The sequence below is a fragment of the Sardina pilchardus genome, chromosome 2 (genome assembly GCF_963854185.1).
Source record: "Sardina pilchardus chromosome 2, fSarPil1.1, whole genome shotgun sequence".
In the NCBI taxonomy this organism is placed as follows: Eukaryota; Metazoa; Chordata; class Actinopteri; order Clupeiformes; family Clupeidae; genus Sardina; species Sardina pilchardus.
In genome coordinates this window covers 1,585,854-1,611,916 of record NC_084995.1, presented here as the reverse complement: position 1 = coordinate 1,611,916, position 26,063 = coordinate 1,585,854, and the positions used below count along the sequence as shown (strand labels likewise).

The following is a 26,063-nucleotide window of genomic DNA, read 5'->3' as shown; positions in this document are numbered from 1 at the left end:
ACACTGGGTAAACTGGCGCGCTAAACATTAAAATGTCAAATCATATTTATTTCTCTTTGTCGCCATGATATTGGGGGAAACGCGGAGAGGCGAGATGGTCAGTCCTCGTATTTTTTCTTCGCGTTTCGTTATAAGAAATATATAAGTAATAGTTAAAGTCTTCTTCTGTATTCTCTGCCACATTCGACAACAGCATTCAAGTCAGTGATGCGCGGGCTGATCCAAATCGAGCGGGCGACCGCGGTCACCCGCGGTCACCCGCGGTTATGGGTCAAGAAAAAATATTTTTAATGATATGCGGGTCATGTTTGGTCGGGTCAGTAAAAAAAATATGCCCTTATTTTTTTGTCATTTAATAACATTTAACATAATTGTCTTTAGAAGAGAAAGACATAGGTTGCAGCATTCCCACTGAAACGCGATTCTATCCCCCACATTTTGTCACGAACATGTAGAAATGCACTTGTTGTTTCTGCGTAGACAGACCCTCGGCTACACTTGACATGCAGTTGTGTTCTGTTCTCAGAGCATGCTTTCTCTGTCTATGATCTGCAGCTTTTTTCTCGAACTGGCCAGCAGAAAGTGGCAGAATCGTCTACTGAGCAGCGAAGTTGCCGATGCAATGCGTGCTTCTCAAGTCTGATAATTTGCAGCAAGATCGAATGGTATGGAAAGAAAAATAAACTAAAAGTTTCCCAAATCAGGAAATACTTCTTAATTTAATGTCATCAAGGCATATAGCCTACAATTGGTATGAGCATACAATGTGCGTCCTTGCGCAACTTATATAGGCCTAGTGGCTCGTTGGAAAGCCCCACGTCTGCTCTTCCCCACGTCGTGCAATAAAGGTTTCATCTCGCTGAAATTTATAATCGCGGAGCAATGGACTTTTGGTCCATTGATGAAGACGTTAATAAAGAGTTTCTTAATAATATTCTATGCCTGCATTTCATGCTTGGGAGAGCTTCAAGGCATTCATGTGAGGAACGGCTGAAACAGAATTTGTATAGGAAAATCCTAGGCTAATTATGTTCAATGTTGAGTCAAATAGCCACATTTTTGGATGAATGCTGACACGGAACAAAAAAAAGGTAGACTAAATGCATGTTTCCCAAATTCTGAGCAATTATAGGCTATATATAATTAGGCAATATATATTATTGTTTTACATGCATATGAGATAGGCGTAGCTCAATGACGCTACGACTAAGTTAGACTACTTTTTACAATAAGCGGGTCGGGAAGCGGGTCGGGTCCTGTATTTCAATAATTATTTTTTGCGGTCCGAGTTGCGGTCGGGTTAGTTGTAGACGGCGGGGCGGGGCGGGTCGTTCAGACACGTACCCGCGCATCACTGATTCAAGTTCCTTCTCAGCACGAAGACGTGACTTTGCTTGCTGTTGGCCCAGAACAACATGCTCGGATTCACCAACAGAGTCGCGGCAACGTTGGTAGATACGGATGCCTGCTCTTCAGAGCCATCACCACAAAGGAGCACTACAGAGCCTGGTGCAAAACCACCAACTGGGATGGATCGAAGGGCAAGCAAGCACTGCCACACAACGTCAAGACCTTTGTGTTGTCAACAAGCAGAAAGTTTCCTACGATGGGGAGAAGTGGCCGCAAGGACTGCATCGATAAGATCAACGAATGCCTTCGCAAGCCCCGAAACCCTGGCGATACATTTTCTTTCCTTTAATTCAATAAAACATTGTTTATCTGAAGAACTTTTCCGAGGTTGTCTTGTCTACCAAATCCTAAACTTAAATAGAGTAAACATTTTATCTTATGAAAAAACTCTTAGGGGGAACAGTTAGGCAGCCCTTCCTCCATTATCGTAGTAGGACTATAGGCAATTTATTAGAGGGGTAAAAAAAAACTCATAAAGTAGGCTAGACTAAATGTGTCACTTTAGTGATTGGCTCTTTCAAATGCAAATTAGGTGGATGGGCTTTAGAATGGGCCTGCTGCAGGTGAGAGGACAAATCCTAAGAATTTATTGTTTTTATAAAGTGCCATTATCATTGCCATATTCTCTTAAAACATAGGCTATATATTTGAAAACGAGTTGATTAAAGGCTTCTAATGGTGTTTCTATAATATGATAAAAGCAGAGATTGAGATGTGTGTTTGGAACAGTTTTTCAAATCCCCCGGGGGTATTTAGACTCCAGGGTGTTAAGCACTCATTCACAACTGTCCCATCGCTAAATGCTCCCTTGTGTTGCGTGATCACACAAGTATACCTGTCGTAGGCTAGTGTGCTTTTAATTTGATAGGCCTAATTATTATCTCCGCCAAGGATATAACAAAGTCTATGGATTTGCTATCCAGTAGCCTAATTAGGCTATGTGCCACGTCCGATTTCGCAAGTGGTGTAGTAGGCTACATTTAAAAATCGACAGCCGCCTGTGAGATTCATTTCATGAAGAGCAATTGTCTTGTGCGATCATTCCCCCTCCCCCACACTCGTCTAACCAGTTCACTACATTATAGCCTAGGCTACCTATATGCGGCACTGAGGACGACACTTGAGCCCGACACTATGTCAACGTAAAAATGTGTGTGAGTGCGCGCTGAACCACGAATTAACATATTAACTTTTCTTTTCAGCAGACATCGCAAACATAAAAAGAATCTCAAAACAGAAAGTCTTTCGTTTTTTTTAATAAATCGATGCATTTTGTTTTGATGGTTTCCGGAGAGGTTCCTCGACTGGGTTTCGAACGCCGGTCGTTGGCGTACGACACCTATGCTTCAACCTCTTGCGCCACAGCTGGATGTGAACTACGACAGGCTTTATTCGGCAGCTGTAGCCTACTTGAAACGCCGATCAAAGGTTCTGACATGTTAAACTGACGTTATTAATTCACCACATGATAAAATGCTGTCGTATAGCTTGACGTCCAGCAGCCTATGGTAGCCTAGTCTATGCCTATCTCTGAATAAACATGAACATCCATACGATACATAGCCTACGTTGCTAGAAACTTATTTTGCGGAGCTAGGCCTGCTAGTCGATGGTTACAATGAATACCCTCACTGCCCTATCGCATATCTGACCATGACAATGTTACAAAATGCGCGATCTTCTCCATGCATGTAGCCTACGGTTATAAGTAAAGTGACAAGCATAGGCATGTATTAAAGAGATTTCTGTTAAATACATTTTATTTTCAGTCGTCAAAAGTGGTGGGGACAAAATCTGTGACAAGTGCTGGGTACATAGGCTACCCAGCGTCGCCGGTTAAAATGAACATGCCTCCGTTTTAAAATAGCCTACACATTTCTAAGTATTCCTAACATGTTAATGTTGCCAAAATGTCCATCTTGTCCATCTCTTTCGTCTTCGCCTTGACGTTGACAATAATAGCCTATCACGGAAATGCGGTCTTGTAACCGTAATGAATTCATGAATTAATCTAAGGTTGCCTTTCGAGTATTTCAGGTTGAATTGAAGGCTATTTCCTTCTGATAGGCCTATATGTTTCTAAAACCATTTTCATTCATTTCAACAATGGTTTATTGAAACGTCGTTTGATTAATTTCGCCAGTCATCACTTTCATTTTAATAATTAAATGAGACGGATAGGTATGCGGAGCATTTCTCTCCCTCTCCATTGACCAAAACGTTGCTCTGGCATCTCTGCTGGACTGACTGAGTTATAGGCTACGTCGAGTGAGAGAGCTGTGAGGTAGGCTGTAAACATTCGAAAACTCTGCAACTGCAATCTAACATGCCGAGCGTCATGTCTCTTTTCTCCGCTTGTCACCAGCGCGGTGTCCTCGGGTTTTTCCATGAGCCGAACCTTCATATTATTAGGGCGGTCTATGTTGCCCCCTTGCGGTTGCAGTTTTCCCGATGCTTCGGGAGTCCCGATGTGCGGGAAAGAAAGGAGCATTCTCAACCCGTACCATCTGTATGAAAGTGAAGTTTTATTTCATGTTCCTTAAATAGCCTGTTACGGAGGATTAATAGCTTGCGGAATGTCTGAAATGTGTTGAAATAAATAAATGTTGAGTTCATAAGAGTCCTACAGATGCCACACAATTCATGCCATGTATATTAATAATTGACATTGACAGTTCTCGCTCAGAGATGGGCGAGTAGCGACGTATGTGAATGCAGCTTTAGGAGGAGAGTGAAGAGCAGGGATGGAAGCTTCCGTACCATCGAGGTCCCGTGTCCCGTTCCTGTGGTGCAGTACGCACGATCTGATATCACCAAGTAATTAAGAGTCCGGGATCAATGTGCAAGTTGTTTGTCCAGGGTCAATGTCATTTCCAACCAATCAGCGGTCATGTGTGACTGATGATGTCATTTAGAGTGCGACGTGACAATTTCAAACGGAAAGCCCGCTCAGAAATGCTCAGAAGAACCAGAACTAGCAAAACGGAGAGGTGCTACTGCAGTATTCCTGACTGTTGCCGTGTAATGACATTTTCAAAGAAACAGGTAAGACTATTTCTCGAAAAAATGTATATCCTATGTGCCATCTCCACCGAATTTCTCTATTTTAATCACTTTTAGTATATACATTTTTATATCGTAAGCAAATTGTGTGTTGTTCGATATGATCAGTCAGTAGGCTACATGGACGTTACTGTTAGCTAGCATGAAACGGCTAAGAGTATGGGGCTCTTTCCCGTTACAGTATGTTCAAGAATAACACAAAGACGTTAGGTCAGTGCAGCAAAGCCTACGTTCTTTATTTTATCTGTAATGATTTGTGCATAAAATTGACAATATGTCAGCAAAGATTTCAAACCGGTTAAAACGGAAAGCGTTATGGATCCAGGATTATTGTTTGTAATCGGTCCAGGACAAACACACATTCACTTGCCTGACTCTGATTAAGTATTAATCCAGGATTGTTGTTAGTAATCGGTCCAGGACAAACACACACTCACTTGCCTCTTATTAAGTATTAATCCAGGATTATTGTTCGTAACCAGTCCAGGACAAACACATAGGCTACTCACTTTTCTCTTGCTATATTAATCCAGGATTATTGTTTGTAATAGGTCCAGGACAAACACACATTCACTTGCCTGCCTCTGATTAAGTATTAATCCAGGATTGTTGTTAGTAATCGGCCCAGGACAAACACACACTCACTTGCCTCTTATTAATTATTAATCCAGGATTATTGTTTGTAACCAGTCCAGGACACATACTCACCTTTCTCTTACTAGGCTATATTAATCCAGGATTATTGTTTGTAATCGTTCCAGGACAAACACACACTCACTTGCCTCTTAAGTAGCCTATTAATCCAGGATTATTGTTTGTAATCGGTCCAGGACAAACACACATTCACTTGCCTCTGATTAAGTATTAATCCAGGATTGTTGTTAGTAATCGGTCCAGGACAAACACACAGTCACTTGCCTCTTATTAAGTATTAATCCAGGATTATTGTTCGTAACCAGTCCAGGACAAACACATACTCACTTTTCTCTTACTAGGCTATATTAATCCAGGATTATTGTTTGTAATCGTTCCAGGACAAACACACACTCACTTGCCTCTTAAGTATTAATCCAGGATTATTGTTTGTAATCGGTCCAGGACAAACACACATTCACTTGCCTCTGATTAAGTATTAATCCAGGATTGTTGTTAGTAATCGGTCCAGGACAAACACACACTCACTTGCCTCTTATTAAGTATTAATCCAGGATTATTGTTCGTAACCAGTCCAGGACAAACACATACTCACTTTTCTCTTACTAGGCTATATTAATCCAGGATTATTGTTTGTAATCGTTCCAGGACAAACACACACTCACTTGCTTCTTATTAAGTATTAATCCAGGATTATTGTTCGTAACCAGTCCAGGACAAACACATACTCACTTTTCTCTTACTAGGCTATATTAATCCAGGATTATTGTTTGTTATCGTTCCAGGACAAACACACATTCACGTGCCTCTGATTAAGTATTAATCCAGGATTGTTGTTAGTAATCGGTCCAGGACAAACTCACACTCACTTGCCTCTTACTAAATATTAATCCAGGATTATTGTTGGTAATTGTTTCAGGACAAACATTTTAATGTATTTTTTTAAGTTGTTTACTCCTCTTGTTAAGTAGTATGACTTATTTTTTCTGAAATTTAGCATTGTTTTTGTTAAGACAAATACCATGTGATTTAGTCCAATTTTATTGTATTTTTTCCCCCCAGAGTTGCCCAGTGTTAAAGATGGCAGGTGAGTGTGACCGGGAGAAACATTCTATTATGCAAATTTCACAACCTATTATGCAGTGCGCTTTTCTTATAATATCCACAAACATATCCATATATGTGTCAACTCTAAAATCTGTCTTTGAGGATTGTGAGATATCTGATGAGGTTCCAACTAATTTTATTTTGAATACTGGTGTCTTACTTGTGCCAATCTGAATTCAAACCTACATAGTGTTTTTGTTTTGATAGTGAAAGTTAAAACAAAATTATGTTTTATGTAATACAGACTACATTCTTCATTGGTTGCTAGATGCTATATCAAACTTCCAATTTGTGTGATACCCGTTTATCATGGCAGGATGAGGGCTGAACATTTAGTTAACCCATATGCTTGTTCAACAGGCAATGTATGTCCTTTTTTATCTGATGTGTAAGGTATTGGGTGCACTTTATTGTCAGTATCATCAAGTTAATGTTACTTTGCCTTTGGTAGTTTTAAATGCTCCAGGTCATTTCTATAATACTATGTTTTTGTTTACACAGAACTCTCCATTTGGTCTCTCAAACACTGGTGAAGATCCTGGAAAGCTCCTCTCGAGCCAGGAATGCTTACTTTAGGAAGGTTTGTTATTATGCATTCTCATATTCATATTTTTAATTTCATAGAGGGTCAGATATTGTTAATTTAAGAACCTTTTATATTCATTCTGCCCTCTGCTAGATAAACATTTTTAAGGAAAAGGTGATGGTTGAGGCCTTTCTTGAGAATGGTAACCACTGGAACCTTTTTGTAAGTAACTATGTAATATACTGTGTCACAACCACCGGGCTCAAGGTAGCCGTGACATTAAGGATGGGGACCACACTGTAGCTAAAGGTTTTAAATATTATATTTATTGAAACATTAAAAAGGGTAAAGTCAGTATATGATAAAGAAAAGTGTAATGCAAAGTGTCTAGGGGTGATCAAACAAAGAGTGTAAAAACGCGACAATGGGGTCCTTGCTCTGCAAATCAGGGAAACAGATTCAAGGGGCAGAGCCCACGCAGGCATTAGACCAGAGGGCGCAACCCCAGGACTGACCAGCAGGGTCTTAACAACTGTATCTATCTATTAAAGCAAGGAACGTCTGTCTGTGTGTCACTCTGTCTGTCTGTCTGTCTGTCTGTCTGTCTGTCTGTCTGTCTGTGCCACGCATAACTCTCGAACCGCTCATCCGACTGACCTAAAATTTGACACGGGTATTGCTAATGCCATGCGTGAGTGCAGTGCGAAGTTTGGTCGTTGTTGGACAACAAATGACAAAGATAACGTTAAATTAAGCGAAATACAACTCTACCGCAATCCCACAATTCTACCGCTCTCACACTAGCCACTCCCCCTCACTCTCACTTACTCCAGCATAGAAACAAAAAAGCCCATTTCGCTGACACTCACGTTGCCAATCATGGAAATTACTATGTCTCACGTAAACAACGGACCGTTTCAAGATTGTTCATGTTGGATAAACATGCTGAGTCTGACACACATGCACCCGGCTGTTACAGTCACATGCACCAGGCTGTTACAGTCACGTAACGTTGCATAGCTTAGGCTACTCAACAACCGCGGTTGCCTAGCGCTTCTGTTGCCTGATCAGGCCGACACACACGTCGGTACCATTCTGTTAAAATTTGCATTTAAAACAGCGGCTCTTCACTCTATCTGGACATCGGCTACAGGCTTAACATTCATTCAAACATCACTCCGAGTTCATAGCACTGGCATATGGCCATGGTCATGCGGTTAACTTTAGACTATAATTTCCCAACAACAGCAAAAACGCACGGGTATGTAACATGTGTCTAATATTGCCATTAGCTGCAACTCAAACGCCTTTCCCCTTCACTTTTTTACCTTGCAAAGACAGTAAAAAGCTCTAACTGCACGGGCCTGATTCTACATCATCACCAATCTAACATGATCTACCTGCATCAACGTCATTGGGTAACATGTTTCTTGGAAAACATTGTTTGCACGGGCACTGCCCTAGTATTAGTAATTTATTGATCCATACAATTCATGCCCAACTAATAAGTTTTCTTTTGTATGCAGATATTACTGGGAGAAGAGTTATATATATATATATGAACTCCCTTGGGGAATCTAAAGAGAGGATGGCGACCATAGTTCAAAACTGGAGGTACAAAATATGGCTACCCGATTATCACTGTACTACTGCTCTGTGAGGACCAAACAGGGTTAGAGTGCACGAAACAACCCCACTCCCCACCTGTCAATGAAGCCCATTTTTTGCATTCTAGCTATGCTGAATGTGAACTGTAACGTTTACGGTGAAATGTGGGGGTTGCGCTACGTGTTGCAGTGATACATTTAAAATCCATTGTTTTCATAGCAATCTAGTTCCATTGCAATTACAGCTGGAAACGGGCCTTAAAAGTTAGGCCTGACACGGCCCAAGCCCGACAAAATTCGTCCTGAACCCAACAAGTACATTTTGACAGCTTTTTAAAGCCCAAACCCGCTTACAGCCCGGAATTATTCAAATATGCACAGACACACAACTCCTCATTTTGTGTCAGGGGTATACATTTTAACATTACTCATTCATTTTTAACACCTAAACACTTTTACCATAACAAGTTAAAACAAAAACTGATGTTGGAGTTTTTCCTTGCCCCTATTGCTCATTGGTGCTCTTTGTTGTTAAGCGCTATGAGACCTGCCTTTTGTAAAATCCGCTAAACAAATAAAATGTAATTGAATTAAACAATTTTAACACTTAAAAGAACTTATGTTCGTGGCTGGCTCAACCAAAATGTATGATAAACGCCACACTCTATCTTCTGCTTCACCTCATCAGCATCCATCCATCTATCATGCTGGTGGAAATGCATCACCTGACCGCTCATTTACCCCGAAAGGCATGGCTCAAGCCCGAGTCAGACCCGGGCCCAGGTAAAATTAAGCCTGAATCTGTTGGGCCCAGTCGGGTTCGGGCAAAGATTTCCAGCAATACAGTCCATGGGATAAAGGAAGTGGGGATCACATCTCATTGTTTGGGGGGAGATGTTCGCTGACCCCTGTTTGACCCACTGTCTAATAATGAGTAGTACTTTACTAATTTTGTTTCTATTCTATTCAGTTCATTTGCTGAAGGATGGGGATGTCATGGCCCCTGGACACCGGTATCCATAAAGCATCCCCTGCAGATAGATGGGAAGTCATGTGGCGTTCATGTTGTTATGGTATTCATTATTGCTTTTGCCCTCCATTGTATTGTTGCTACACTGTTACAGTGTATCTACCTAGGTACAGTGGAATAATCGGTGTAACAATATGTTATATAGCATGTTCTAGTGTTGTACTTACCGGTACATTTAGTATTTTTGTGTACCTACATAATGTTGTTACAGTGTAATATTACGTTTTTTTTTTTTTTTTTTTTTTAAATACCAGAACATCTTCACTATAATCTGTGTGTTACTAAGTTACTAGGCACTGCAAACTTAAGACATTGACTAGACTGGAACTAAGCAGGGTTTTTTTCCAAAGTAATGCTACTTCCCTTGAGCTTGCCACCCGCAAAGTTGCCCAACATCAACGTGTCCTGTGCATTGATTCATTCGTTCCAGCATTAGCGTGCTTTGGGCCTCGGTCCAACCACCCTTCCTTGAAGAATTCAGCACTTTAGCAAAGTATTATAAAAACACCGGTACTTCATATTAGTGTATCAACGGTATGTATGGTATGTACACAAAAATACATGAGTAGAACACCAGTACATGCTATAACATATTGTTACACCGGTTATACCACTGTACTTAATTGGGTAGATACACTGTAAAAGTATACCTAGTGTTACCGTCATTTTTTACACCTTCAAAGCTACAAGCTTATTACAAGCTTTTTCATCTACCTGAACATTCATCAAGCTTAAGGTTGAAACTGCAACCTCTTATTAAGAGAAGTCTGACAATTTGTTATCCTTCAGTATGCCCAGGCCATATTGACAGGGGATGCTCTTCAGCAGAGCCGTGTTTTGGATTTTGGACCCATTATGCAATTAAGACAACAGGTGTGCAAGGATCTCTTTAATGCAACAGGTATGCAACATACAACTATGCATAGTTGAAGCATACAGTTTCTTAACCTAGTAATGCTGGTAATTTAAAACTAATCATTCTGCAAATAAGCAGATATTTATATTTTCAATTGAGTTTCCATTGCATTGAGCATTATTCTATGTAATTTGTACATTTATTCATTTCAATTGTAGACAGAACACAGACATGCAGTAACTGCCTGAACCCAGTGAGCACTGCAAACAAGGTAAAGTATACCATGTGATAATTTGTTAAAATGTTATTCCTAAATCCATATCTGTTTCAAAAGGCATATGAAACATATATGGACTTAAATGTAGAGTTTTCGGAATGGAGTGTGGTCAAAATATTCCGTTTATCAAATCCACACCCTAGTGTGTATCAGGTATTACAGTGTTAAAGAACGGTAAACAAAATGGTATGGTGTTAGTAGGAAGGTGCTGATGAAATTCTTATGGGGCTCTTCTGTTTCACTTCCTTTTTTTTTTTTTTCTTTTGTGTGTCCCATGCTGGAATGATTATCATCCAATCCTGATATCTGAAGTGAAAGTTAATTTCATCATCATTATTTGTATTAACTATTATCTGCAATTTAAGGTTTGGGGATCACCAAAGAAATGGCAGAAAAAACAAAGTAAGTATTTTGATGTCATTGTATTTTCTAGAATTGCTCTACTCCGCCAGGAAAGTTAATAATGCCAAAATATTAATGTCTAAATATTCGTCTCATATTTGCTGTGTCAGTACAGATTTTTTTGTGCCATCTTGAATGGCATGCCATTTTCCTAACATTCTTTTTAATATATATATATATATATTTTTTTTTAACTGTTTTCTCTATAGACAGACCCTCCACAAGATGAAGGAAAATGCCAACTCTACATATGATGTTAAAGAGACCCTATGCAACTTTCTGCAGGAGACGATCGCTCTTTGTTTACATCTGGAAGTCTGAGACTAAGAACCACGCTTGCAATTTATATATTTAAATATAGCCTATACATGTATAAATATACATGCTAAAGCTGTCGGGGAAGCTCTGCAGAGAAAATGCAAGCATAAAACGAGTGAAAACGAACAACGAAACCAGAGATGAAATCGCCAGTCCTGCATAGTTCCTCTTTAACTCATCATTTAGTTTAGAAACACACACATTTGGGGCACAAGCCTTGAGCTTTGTCATTGAGTTTTTAATTGAAAAGGTAAACAACTTGCTTTAGATTTTATCATTAAAATCTAATGATAGCTTAGCTTCTTTTACCCTGTTCTTGGGTAACGTTTGCTTGTCAAAGAAATAAACATATATACAACAAAACTTCAAAAATTGGTACAGTCCAAGTGTTTGATTAGAATATGCTCATTCTAGTCCTTGTTTTTTTTAGTCTTCACTGAGCCTCTGGATCGCTTTCTCACGGGGTAATCAGGGTTTTTTGGGCTCTGTTGGTGTGTTGTGGCTTTGCAGATCGACCTGGTGTCTACCTTGCGTTTTCTAGATGGATATAATGGCATGATTTTCTTGCCGTTATCATTGATAATGGCGGGGTAGGGGTCCTTGCTTTCTTTGCCCCTGTCTGCCTCTAAAACATGAAAATGTAACCCATCAATCATTTCCTTTATTGGATCAGGAGTTTCTGTCCAGCTACTGATGATTTTTGCAACACTAATTTCTCAACAGTAGTTACACATGGGTACCACTTGCTAAGGTTGGCAATGACACTGCACTGTGTGAAGAAATCGGTGCCAAACTGTCGTTAACACATTCAGTTGTTGCTTCTGTCTGCAAAGAGGGGGGGTGGCTGAATTTGTTCTTCACACGCCCAGCATACTGTAACTCCCTCATTATGCTGAAGTAATCTGCTTTTTCAAGGAGGACATGTATTAGGTCATCTACAGTATACGCAGATTCCTAACGCCTCCAAGAAACTGGTATTTGAGCCTGTAAAACACACAAATAATTATTAATGCGTGAAAACTAAAATATTAACAGATATGTGCAAGTAATAAAATAAGCAAGAGTGAGCAATTAAATAGTTTGTAGCTTACCGTTCAATGACATTGTTCGTATCAGTGTTCAAATGCTCAAAGCAACGTCCGTAATCGGACCACATGTGACCAATCTCTTCCCAGTGTCTTGTGAAGTACTGCCACTCAGCTGGGTGTTGTCTGAACATTTTGTTGAACTTCTTGGCTGTGGTCTCAAATTCTGCCTCCTTAAAAGTATCATAGAACACATTTTTTGACCATCAGAAGTTGTTCTTTGAAGTTCAATAATAGCGTATGCACTTTTGTGCGTCTGAAAGTGACCCAGGAGCACTGCTAGAGTGTCTTATACCGGCTCATTTCAAAAAGGATAGAACGAAACTATTCATATTTGAACATTGTAATAATTGTTTTGAAAATGTGGCACTTGTTTGGACAAATGCTTTATAGCAACTGAAAAAATGTAATGTAAAGATGGACCAATTTCACTTGTTGCAATCTATTGAACACTTTACACAGTTTGCATTAGTCAGTTTCTCTTACTGGCATAATGCTCACCTAAAACCTCCACCGTCTGCAGACATGGAAAGGTGCACAAAGACTTTGCAGACTAGGTCATTTGTGCAGACAATAGCCTAAATCAGTATCATAACAGATTTGAAATACTTACAGTTTTACAGGTCTTCAGTTTGCAAAAGAAAGAAATTCAATGTTCAAGTTGGAAGGTCCATGCACTCCAAACTCTGTTTTGGATAACCATCTTTGAACAGCCTGTGGATTAGTGAAAGAACAATGTAAGACTCACATTAAATCTTAGAGTGCAAAATGTAAATATTAAAGCTGTATAATAAACCTATGCATCTACCTGCAAGAAGTGATACCAGCACAAAAGGATATAAGATTCAGGGAAAATGCTTGATAAAGCATTAATTTCAGCATAGTCTTTGTCAACCACAAATGCTCTAAAAAAGAAAAAGAACATATAACTTCTTACTTCCTACCAACAGATTTCTAGTTTTGTAATATTTGGCAGTTCTTTAAAGATAAACTCTCAAAGGTCCAAAACTACATGTAAGGTTTTAAGTGCCCAAACTTTTTGCAGTGCCATGTGTTCTTTATGGCACAAAAAATAACTATACATCCATGTTTATAGGAAATATTAACCATTAAATACATTTCCATTGTATGTAGACACAACACTTATCATTCCTACATCTTGCACATCAAGGGAGAGCGCTGGATTCCCTGGATTTAGGATTGCAATTAGTTACAACTCACCTGGGAGGGTGCTGGAACGGTATCCTCAGTTGCTCAAGAACCTGCTCTAAGGTGGTCTGTTGTTCATTGCTCGTCCATGACCATCTCTTACAAGGAGTGTAAGCAAGGGGAAGTCATACTGGTTGACACAGTGGGTGGTGTCCACAAACACTATCTGCTTGCCGTACTGCACCAGGTTTGACTGATGTTCTGATGTTGTCAATGTCTCGTGGTGTGGCAAAGAATGTCCTATCACTAATGTCACTGTGTCCTTGAGTCTGTGCCCACTTGTGACTCTCAGACAGAATGATGTCTGGCTTTGCTCCAAGGGCAAGGAGTTGTTCGATCCTCGTCTTGAGTTCTGGGTGCATACAATTTGAGTGTCCATCATTTGGATCAGTGGTAACGTGGTTGTTGTGTTGGTCAAACACACGCTGGACTATAACTGTATGGCCTTGCCAATCATTATTGATTTTAAATGAAACATAGGCCCTACAGCCCACAGACCTGTAGCTTTTAGCCTTTGGTTAGCCAAATCGCAGACAGTTATACTTAAAATAAACCTTCTCCTGGTCCTTCTTGGAGGTACAATTAAACGTGCTTTATTGTCCATCAAGGCTTTGCAGCTTTCTCGTGACAAAACTTTTCAAATCCTCCTGTCTTTGAATAACAAAAACATTGAGTTTTGCCTTCTTCAATCCACATTTCTGTTTTTCTTCACTAAGGACAGCCTTTTTGATAAGGTCTTCCATTCCTGAATGTAAAGAACACATATTTTAACATTGCAGTCAGTATTTAAGTTAGAGTTTAATTATAATTAGCCTAATAATTAAGTCATTTTCACTTTACATCTTCATTTCACCTTAAAAGTGAATAAACACTCCTTAAACAGCCTGATTTTACTAATTCAAAGATCAAGGTGATTGTAAATGCTGGCTCTGAAAATCCTGGACTAATGACGAACAATAGTCCTGGATTAATATGTAGCCTAACAAAAGGTAAGTGAATGCTTTTGTCCTGGACCGATAACTAACAACAATCCTGGATTGATACTTAAAGGAATAGTTCGGAATTTTGGACATAGGACCTCATTTCCAACTTTACCGAGGTGATATAGGTCGGTGGAGACCGTTTTTATCGCGTTTAACCCCTTCCTTCAGTTGCAGCGTTCCCCTTTGCTAACGCTGGTTCTGAGCTACTGCATTTCAACGGTAACATCAGTCTGACATCAACAACAGTCTTACTCACTCCACAGCACACCCGAGACAAGTCAATTAAAACGTCCGACTATCGATATACATGTCCGTGTTGATAGAATAAGTTTAGAAATATAATTGACCTTGCAACTCAATGATTTATTACATTTTGAGGGACTAGTTTCTCAATATCAATCCACCACTGCAATACAGGGAACAAAGTAGGCTATTGCAATGCAATGCAAGGTTAGTTTTATTTCTAACATGGTTCTATCAACACAGGCATGTGCATCGATAGTCTGACGTTATAAATTATTTGTTTCGGGTGTTCTGTGGAGTGTTTTCAGTGGCAGGCTGGATGTTACCGTTGACTTGCGTTATCTCGGCACCAGGTTAGCACGAGATGAACGCTGCAACTCAAGGAAGGGCAGAAATTCACTGAAAATGGTCTTCACCGACCTGTATCACCCCGACTAAGTTGGAAATGAGGTCCTATGTCCAAAATTCCAAACTATTCCTTTAATAAGAGGCAAGTGACTGTGTGTTTGTCCTGGAATGATTACAAACAATAATCCTCGATTAATATAGCCTAGTAGTAAGAGAAAAGTGTGTTTGTCCTGGACTGGTTACGAACAATAATCCTGGATTAATACTTAATAAGAAGCAAGTGAGTGTGTGTTTGTCCTGGAACGATTACAAACAATAATCCTGGATTAATATAGCCTAGTAAGAGAAAAGTGAGTATGTGTTTGTCCTGGACTGGTTACGAACAATAATCCTGGATTAATACTTAATAAGAGGCAAGTGAGTGTGTGTTTGTCCTGGACCGATTACTAACAACAATCCTGGATTAATACTTAATCAGAGGCAAGTGAATGTGTGTTTGTCCTGGACCGATTACAAACAATAATCCTGGATTAATACTTAAGAGGCAAGTGAGTGTGTGTTTGTCCTGGAACGATTACAAACAATAATCCTGGATTAATATAGCCTAGTAAGAGAAAAGTGAGTATGTGTTTGTCCTGGACTGGTTACGAACAATAATCCTGGATTAATACTTAATAAGAGGCAAGTGACTGTGTGTTTGTCCTGGACCGATTACTAACAACAATCCTGGATTAATACTTAATCAGAGGCAAGTGAATGTGTGTTTGTCCTGGACCGATTACAAACAATAATCCTGGATTAATAGGCTACTTAAGAGGCAAGTGAGTGTGTGTTTGTCCTGGAACGATTACAAACAATAATCCTGGATTAATATAGCCTAGTAAGAGAAAGGTGAGTATGTGTCCTGGACTGGTTACAAACAATAATCCTGGATTAATAATTAATAAGAGGCAAGTGAGTGTGTGTTTGTCCTGGGCCGATTACTAACAACAATCCTGGATTAATACTTAATCAGAGGCAGGCAAGTGAATGTGTGTTTGTCCTGGACCTATTACAAACAATAATCCTGGATTAATATAGCAAGAGAAAAGTGAGTAGCCTATGTGTTTGTCCTGGACTGGTTACGAACAATAATCCTGGATTAATACTTAATAAGAGGCAAGTGAGTGTGTGTTTGTCCTGGACCGATTACTAACAACAATCCTGGATTAATACTTAATCAGAGTCAGGCAAGTGAATGTGTGTTTGTCCTGGACCGATTACAAACAATAATCCTGGATCCATAACGCTTTCCGTTTTAACCGGTTTGAAATCTTTGCTGACATATTGTCAATTTTATGCACAAATCATTACAGATAAAATAAAGAACGTAGGCTTTGCTGCACTGACCTAACGTCTTTGTGTTATTCTTGAACATACTGTAACGGGAAAGAGCCCCATACTCTTAGCCGTTTCATGCTAGCTAACAGTAACGTCCATGTAGCCTACTGACTGATCATATCGAACAACACACAATTTGCTTACGATATAAAAATGTATATACTAAAAGTGATTAAAATAGAGAAATTCGGTGGAGATGGCACATAGGATATACATTTTTTCGAGAAATAGTCTTACCTGTTTCTTTGAAAATGTCATTACACGGCAACAGTCAGGAATACTGCAGTAGCACCTCTCCGTTTTGCTAGTTCTGGTTCTTCTGAGCATTTCTGAGCGGGCTTTCCGTTTGAAATTGTCACGTCGCACTCTAAATGACATCATCAGTCACACATGACCGCTGATTGGTTGGAAATGACATTGACCCTGGACAAACAACTTGCACATTGATCCTGGACTCTTAATTACTTGGTGATATCAGATCGTGCGGTGCAGTACAATAAGTACATGGGTGGAGTTGATCGCTCTGATCAACTCATACAGTATTACTCCACACACAGGAGGGTGAGCCGGCCCTATCGCACCCTCTTCCTGCACTGCTTCGACATTGCAAGCACCAATGCCTACATTTTGCACCTGGAACTTGCTCAGGCCAGTCAGCAAAGGGCCATGACGCACAAGGCTTTCGTGTTACAGCTCGTGAAAGAGCTGTGCGAGGTGGAGAGGTCTGGAGTGCCAGTGAACATGCACTGAACAGCTGGGGGACATCTCCAACAGGGCAACGGCTGGTCGCAGGAGATGCCAGCTTTGTACCGACAGAGGCATCCGCGCTGACACGCCCTGGAAATGTGAGGCCTGTGATGTGCCTCCTTGCCTGCAGCTAAACCGCAATTGTTTTAAAGAGTGGCATGTGTAAAAAGACACACACACACACACACACACACACACACACACACACACACACACACACACACACACACACACACACACACACACACACACACACACACACACACACACACACACACACACACACACACACACACACACACACACACACACACACACACACACACACACACACACACACACACACACACACACACACACACACACACACACAGTGCTCAATCTACTGGGGCCTGTACTACGAAGGGAGCTCAACCTACCCAGGGTTGCTTTGCTAAACCGGGGTTGACAAAACCTGCTTATCTTCATTGGTGTTAATCGGTACTACGACGCTGAGTAAGAAGTTGATTTGTTGAACTGGGGTTAACCTCATCGGAGTTGGTGCGCGTTCACATAAAATGGGCGGGTCGCAGCGCAAATCACCACTTTTAATGATGACGCAATTACGTTATTTTACGGATAAGGCTTGCGCAATGATTATAAAAAGTTGCGAGGAATTAAAACCCACTTTACGATACATCAAATACGTCGGCAGCAAACAAAGCAAGACAAGGCTGTTGGCACGTAGGCTATTGCAGATCGGATATATGAAAGTAAAGTTTTATTCATGTTCCTTAGATAGCCTATGTGTTACGGAGGATTAATAGCTTGCAGAATGTCTGAAATGTGTTGAAATAAATACATTTTGAGTTCATAAGAGTCCTACAGATGCAACACAATTCATACCATGTATATTAATAAATATTAATACAGGATAATTGAATGTTTAGCCCCATTGACTGATTTAGTGTATGCCTATCCTGTGAACATTTTAGATGCAACAGCAGTGCCGCTGGCAGCAGGTGAAAATGAAACTCAAAAACATTCAGAAGGTTTATGGGCCTAGTTATAGCTTGCATTAATATTTCTTAATTATGAAAATATGTTATATTGCCCATGCTTATAGCCTCCACTTTGCCTCGATCAGCTGACAAATGCAACGAATTCCCTCGGCTGAGAATGTATAGAGGCTATCTTTCATAGAGAATATTATATGGAGAAAGATTCTGGCGGTCTTTAACACTAGAAGCGCCGCGCCCCTCTGACCCACTTATACCTAGAAGCGCCGCGCCCCGGTCATTTGACCGCTTTGACGACCTACTAGAAGCGCCGTGCTGTTGTGAACTACTTAAAGCGCGGCGAGGCGGTCAAAAGACCGCTGAGTCCTTAAAGGGATATTCCGCCATATTTGGAAATACGCTCATTTTCCACCTCCCCTCGAGCAAAACAATCGATATTTACCTTGCTCCCGTTCATCCAGCCATTCTGTGAGTCTGGCGATACAACTTTTAGCTTCAGCCTAGCATAAATCATTGAATCGGATTAGACCATTAGCTTCTCGCCTGCTAGCTTCATGTTTAAAAGTGACTAAGATTTCTGGTAATTTTCCCATTTAAAACGTGTCTCCTCTCAAGTTAGAAAGTGCAATAAGACCAACTGAAAATGAAACCTGGCGTTTTTCTAGGCTGATTTGACATGGAACTACACTCTCATCTGGCGTAATAATCAAGGCAACTTGCAAACTACTGGCACTACTACTGCTTGTTGTCTATGGGGACTATTTTCAGATGCTGCGTACGATATCACTGCGCCTATGGTACGTTTGGAAGTTCAAAAACGGTCAATGAGCTGTAATATTACACCCCTGCCAGGATGTGAACCTGGGCCTTCAGCGTCGCAGTCGGGGAAGGTAACGCTGCACCACTTGCCGTTTTACTTGTCCTGTGACGAAACTCAGTCCATCCAGCAAACAAGTAATGTCTCAGTCATGCTCTCAGCAAAATCTGGAGTATAAAAGAGGGCCGTGCTGGTGTTGCTCTTTACATCCACCAACGACAATGAGAGTGGTTGTGTGGCGATGACGTATTTTGACAGTTCAGTCACTTGTGCGAAGTCGTACTGTAGCCTACTCATAAATGAAAGCCTACCTGTAAAGTTTGATTTCGTAGGCTACTTGTCATTTTTGAATTCATATTTTTTTCCCATCCGTACACACAATATATTTTATGCACGACTGGACTCATTTGAGAACTCACAAATATTTATTTTATGCACGACTACAGACAAATACGAACGTGCATCAAATCTATGACACGAATATATTGACAGCTATCTCACTCCATACAAATAGATAAGATATACAACTATGAATGTACGTAGGCATACGCGCCCTATGTACATAAATAGGCTACGACGGACGAATTTCAGCTGAAAATATTGTTTACACATGTAGGCCTGCCTAATAGAACGTCGCAACGTTTTCAAAACAAACTCGCATTTTACCACTGTAAATCGCCTCCATAGACTATGCCATGTAAATGAAAAATAGTTATTAAAATAAATCACATGTATAATACATATTGCACATATATAAACTATATGTTTTATGGTAAAATATTATTCTCATGCCCGACTGTCAGGAAACCCTTGCGACATCTGCTGTGAGAAAAGAGAATAGCAGCCTGGACAAAGCAGCTCTAAACTAGCTTGTACCGGTGTGCTTTCGATCATGTAAAAATTCTGGGTGACAAAACACGCGTATTTAGGAAAAGTCGTGAACGTAGGGTCCTGGAATTTTATCGAGTGAAAAGATTTTTTTTTTTGTAATCGCTGCGGTCAAATGACCGCAGCCCGGCAGTTCTAGGTATATCTAGGTCAAACCCACACGGCGCTTCTAGGAATACGCGTCAGCGGTCAAATGACCGGCGCTTGGCGCTTCCAGTGTTACAGTGTAAGTTTGGCGGAAATTGAAAATAAAGCTATTTTCTGAATGAAAATACATCAACTAAGCCGTGGAGGAAGTAATTTTCGCTCATCACGCAGTACAGAGCTAGCACGGGCAGGAACGACAGCCCAAAATCGCAAACAGTGGGTGTGGATGGGGATTGGAGCCACACGCTTTCAAAATCGCATTTTTAAACCACTAACATTGCTCAAAACAGCGCCAAACCTCATCAGTAGCTTGCTCTAGGTGTCTACACATAAAACGAAGCACCAAACAGTCTGTAAACTTTGGAATAGTCAGTATACACGTAGAATCAATTCGAGACCGCAATTCCATCTGAAGCACAGAAATGTCTCGCGAGATCTCACACGGAAGCACGGGACCTATTCCTACAGGTAGTCAAAATCGCATTTTTAAACCACTAACATTGCTCAAAACAGCGCCAAACCTCGTCAGAAGCTTGCTCTAGGTGTCTACACATAAAACGAAGCACCAACAACTTGGCTCATGAACCCGACGTTTATAAAAGAAGACTGTTATGAATATAACCCCTTCCAGCTCCTCACGAAGGAAAGTCCACGACCTCTCGTGTGAGATCTCGCGAGACATGTCTGTGCTTCAGATGGGGTGTTGCGGTCTCGAATTGATTCTACGTGTATACTGACTATTCCAAAGTTTACAGACTGATTGGTGCTTCGTTTTATGTGTAGACACCTAGAGCAAGCTACTGATGAGGTTTGGCGCTGTTTTGAGCACTGTTAGTGGTTTAAAAATGTGATTTTGAAAGCGTGTGGCTCCAATCCCCATCCGCACCCACTGTTTGCGATTTTGGGCTGTCGGTCCTGCCCGTGCTAGCTCTGTACTGCGTGATGAGCGAAAATTACTTCCTCCACGGCTTAGTTGATGTATTTTCATTCAGAAAATAGCTTTATTTTCAATTTCCGCCAAACTTACACTTTAAAAACCCTCGCCTTGCGAAGAGAGGCGCTTACAATTTGCGCTCCAATAATGTATCTTCAAAGTAGCCTACGTCGACATTGTGGGGTGTGGTTAAGCGCAAACCTCGGGTTAAACAAGATCATAACCTGCTCGGAGCAGGTTTGAGATGCAGCGTAAATTGCCATGGCAGCATACCTAGGTTAAAACCTATCCACCTTTCGTAGTACGGGTTAACCGGGAAGTTGCGCCACACGTGATCAACTTACTCTCGAAGTTACCCAGCTAAGCCAGTAACCCCGCTTCGTAGTACAGGCCCCTGTTCTATGATTATATGTTATGTTTGTTTTATTGCAGTTCCAAAATGTTACTTGTTATATTTGCTATATATTCCTATCCCATGGCAATATTTGTTCTAGTATCAGTTGCTGTTAGTTCACATTGCAGTTTTTATTGTGATTAGTATTTTGTATTTATCTTTTCAATCTGTAAATAACCTTGCACTTATGTGTTAGGGTGTGTGACAGCTATCATACCTCATGGGTTACTTATCACTCATTCTAAAAACGCCTATAGTAGATTGCTGTTATATGACTACATTTGCTTGTTTCTGAAGATTATATTGTACATTTCAGTGATATTTGGTCAAGTAAATGTTTATTTATCTTTTCAATCTGTAAATAACCTTGCACTTACAGTATGTGTTAGGGTGTGTGACAGCCAGTGTTGGGGAGTACGCATTACATGTAATTGAGTTACGTAATTTAATTACAAAATAAATGTAACAGTAATATATTACAGTTGCTGTAGAAAAAATGTAATTCAATTACAGGTACTTTTGAAATTTTTCAAAATTACAATTTGAATTACATCTCAATATTGTCAGCAAAACTTTGCAAAGAAAATTGTATGTAAAAAGAACTGTTTCCCTCCACAGCCATAATTTGATACGGGACCTTCTGATAGGCTCTATCACGTCTACAGCGCCATCAGCGTAGGCCTACATGCCTGCCTGTAAACGTGTTATGATTATCATTATATTATCCTCACAAAAATGTGATGCCAATTCATGTATTGAATGCCCTTGCTGCCTTTTGCGCTTGTACAGAACTGCTCGGCAGCCTGTAGACCAAGGCCGAAATATTCGCATGGATTTGGGGACTATATATATCATTAAAAAATCGGAAAAGTAATCAAAAAGTAATTAGTTACGTTACTCAGAAAAAGTAATTCAAATAGTTACACTACTATTACATTTTAAACAGAGTAACTTGTAACGGTAACTCATTACATTTCTAAAGTAACCTTCCCAACACTGGGTTACTTATCACTCATTCTAAAAACGCCTATAGTAGATTGCTGTTATATGACTACATTTGCTTGTTTCTGAAGATTATATAGTACATTTCAGTGATATTTGGTCAAGTAAATGTTTATTTATCTTTTCAATCTGTAAATAACCTTGAATGTGTTAGGGTGTGTCACAGCCATCATACCTCATGAGTTACTTATCACACATTATAAAAACACCTATAATATATATATATTTTTTTCTGAAATGTATTATAAGGACTGTGATTTAATTTGTTTATAAACACTTGTGTTTATAATTTTAGCCAATAAAATATTTTTAATCTGTATGTTTGATATTATTGATATTGATTTATTAATAAAATATATATTTATGAATTAATATTTTTTCATGATTATTGTCCTTTCCTATTTATATAGTAGGTTAACATAAAATAAGCTGTATTCCATCATGTTGCCAAGGTTCTGCTGAAAAAAATGATATAAGACACTTAAGGCCTATTCGGACGGGATTAGTTTTATGGGGTGACATCAGGTAAAGTAATAATTACCAGGTAATGTAGTCCCGTCCGGACGCGCCATGTCAGTAAACATAACGGAGTATGTCGGTGACATTTACAGACACTTTTACCTTCCGTAAAACGGTCCGGAGAAATTACCTTAGGTAATATTAATCCCGTGCGAACGCGACCCTCTGTAAAGATGTCTGTAATATTTCGTCACATCCTGATTGGAAAACAATTCCACCATAGTCTGAATGAAAACATGACATGCTGTGTAGCTCCTAATAGGACGTTAGCTAGTTTGCCTATTAGCTTGATATTGTTAGCCATTTCAAACTACTTATGGCATAACATAAAGCTAACATTTGCTAGTTTAACCAACTTGTAGTCTTTCAAATCTGAAAATGCCGCACGTACCTGACGCAAAGTATCACGTGCACAGCGACGAAGATGTGACGGCAGAACGTAAACGTAGTTACTCCTCCCATGTCAAGTAAAATGACAGAGATGTCTAGTCCCGTCCGAATTGGACATTTATATTACAGAGGTCATATGATAAACCTGCATTACTGTACGTCCCCCCATAAAACTAATCCCGTCCGAATAGGCCTATAAAGGTATACTATGCAGGATTGGCGATTTCATCGCCGGTTTCGCTTTCACTTTTCATTTTCGCTCGTTTTATGCTTGCATATTTCTCTGCAGAGCTTCCCCTACAGCTTTAGCGTGTATATTTGACAAAACTCCTCAATCGGTCAGTCTGCCGTGTCTTTTCATGAGACTTTACATGACACTTCCTGGAGTAGAGCATGGGTGCGTGCCCGGTGTCAGTTGAAGTTGCAAGTGTGGTTTTACCGCTACAGACCACTAGAGCGGCCAAAAAAACCACTGTTCGACCGGTAATGACTCATTTAATCATATATAACAGTATGGAACGAATTGATTAACTGAAAAACGTTGCATAGTATACCTTTAATAGTGCACCTCTCTGAAGCCCTCATACATTTATTTAAACCCCAATATGTAAAAAATCTCAGAAAAACGCTCAGAGTTCTAAGGGTTAAGGGGGACCACAAGTGAGTTGTATGACCCTCACAATGGCAATTTTCTTGCTCAGGTGGAACTGATGGCACAGTTTGATCCTGTTATGAGTTAACACATAAGAAGGATACAAAACCAAGAGATATAAGTGCATTATTTGAGTGGCACCATTCAAAATGAAATAATTGCACTAATTGGAAACAAGGTACTTGAGATTGTGAGAAGAGTACAGAAAGCGAAGTACTATGCTGTTATTATGGATTGCACTCCTGATATCAGCCATAAGGAACAACTCTCCATTGTTTTGAGAATTGTGAATTTCGAACCATCTGTGTCAATTGCAGAACATTTTTTGGGATTTCTTGATGTAGAAGACACATCTGGCAAGGGCTTATATCCTTCTTGACCACCTGAAGAAAAACAGCCTGAGCATTTCAGACTGCCGGGGTCAATCTTATGACAATGGCAGCAATATGATGGGCCACAAACAAGGTGTTCAGGCAAGGATTTTAAAATTGAACAACAAAGCTTTGTGCATTCCTTGCAGCAGTCATACACTTAACCTCGTTGTTGCAGATGCTGCCAAGTCCTCAGTGGTGTCCATCTCCTTCTTTGGTGTGTTGCAAAGACTCTATAACTTATTCAGTTCTTCCGTTCAACGCTGGGCAATTCTAAAGGAACATGTGAAGCACCTCACTTTAAAACCTTTGTCAACAACAAGGTGGGAGGCTCGGATTGACTGTGTGAAGGTGGTGCGTTACCAGTTACCAGAGATCCTGGAAGCATTGTCTGCACTCGAAACGTATGCTGTAGACCAGCGGTTGTCAAACTGGGGTACCCCCTGGGGTACGTGGAGTGATTTATGGGGGTACGCGAAAAAAGATCTAAGTCATGCCTTTCCAAACGTTTTTTCTATCCCACGGTGGTAACTTTACTTCCGCATTTGCACTGTACATTATAAACGTATTTTCTCCGCATTAACATTGGAGAGTAGAGACAGAGATGGTAAAAGTAGCTTTACAGCAGCCTGCTGCAGCGCTGATTACAGCTCGGCGTCATAATAAACGTTGCTATGACGACGGATATACATTATTTGTCGCGCGCAAATGAAAAAAAATTATCAGAAAGTCAGAAATCATATCCAGTTGCGACTAGGCCTATTTGACAAAGAAAATTGTAATTTTTCGATGGATAAATGGCTGAAACAGGTTCAGGCAGCCACAACAAAAACCTCAAAGGAGTCACCTGTTGTCGGGACAAGCTCTCAGGTCAAGACACTATAGCAAATCCTAACTCTGTCGAGAGACCTGATGCTAGCCAAACCATTAACATGGACAGTGATGGAGACGGGGAGACACAGACTCTTCCCTCGAGACCACAAGATGGTAGGGAGGCACACTCAAAGATAAGAAAATATAATGAAGATTACATAACTCTGGGCTTCACATACACAGGCAATGCGAATTCCCCTCAGCCACAGTGTGTCATATGTGCGCAGGTCCTTTCTAATAACTCGTTGAAGCCTTCACTCTTACAAAGACACCTAGAAACGAAACATGGCCATTTAAAAAACAAGCCACAGGAGTTTTTTGAACGACAATTAAGACTGCTTTCTAACACCAAAAATGTCTGATCGCGTCAGATGCTGTAAATAAGGCAGGAGTAGAAGCGTCTTACATGGTCAGTTACAGAGTGGCTAAGGCAGGCAAGCCTAATACTATTGTGGAGGAACTCATTGTCCCTGCTGCTATGGACATGGCTGAGAAAATGTTGGGAAAAGGCTAAACATACTGCCCAGAAAATGCCTTCATCAGACAATACCGTGTCCCGACGGATCAGTGATATGTCAGCAGACGTTTTGAGACAGTTACTCTGTCGCATACATGCCAGTGAATTCTATGCATTGCAGTTGGATGAGTCAACCGATGTAGCGGGCCTGGCTCAGTTGTTGGTTTACGTCAGGTACATTTACGGAGGGTCAATCCATGAGGACATCCTCTTTACCAAACCGTTACCGACGAGGACAACGGGGCTGGACATTTTTGGACTCATAGACAGTTTCATACGTTCACACGGAATAACCTGGACTAAATGTGTTGGTATA

General features: G+C 40.3%; 1 long non-coding RNA gene across 1 annotated transcript; it reads right to left on the bottom strand.

The window, feature by feature from the left end:
* Window positions 1–11,687: 11,687 nt before the first annotated feature.
* Window positions 11,688–13,905, bottom strand: LOC134100120 (uncharacterized). Its single transcript, XR_009941206.1, has 5 exons — window positions 13,557–13,905; window positions 13,144–13,240; window positions 12,949–13,049; window positions 12,342–12,508; window positions 11,688–12,234 (listed from the first exon to the last, which is right to left on the bottom strand). It is a non-coding gene; the product is annotated as an uncharacterized LOC134100120 (long non-coding RNA).
* Between the last annotated feature and the right edge of the window lie 12,158 nt (window positions 13,906–26,063).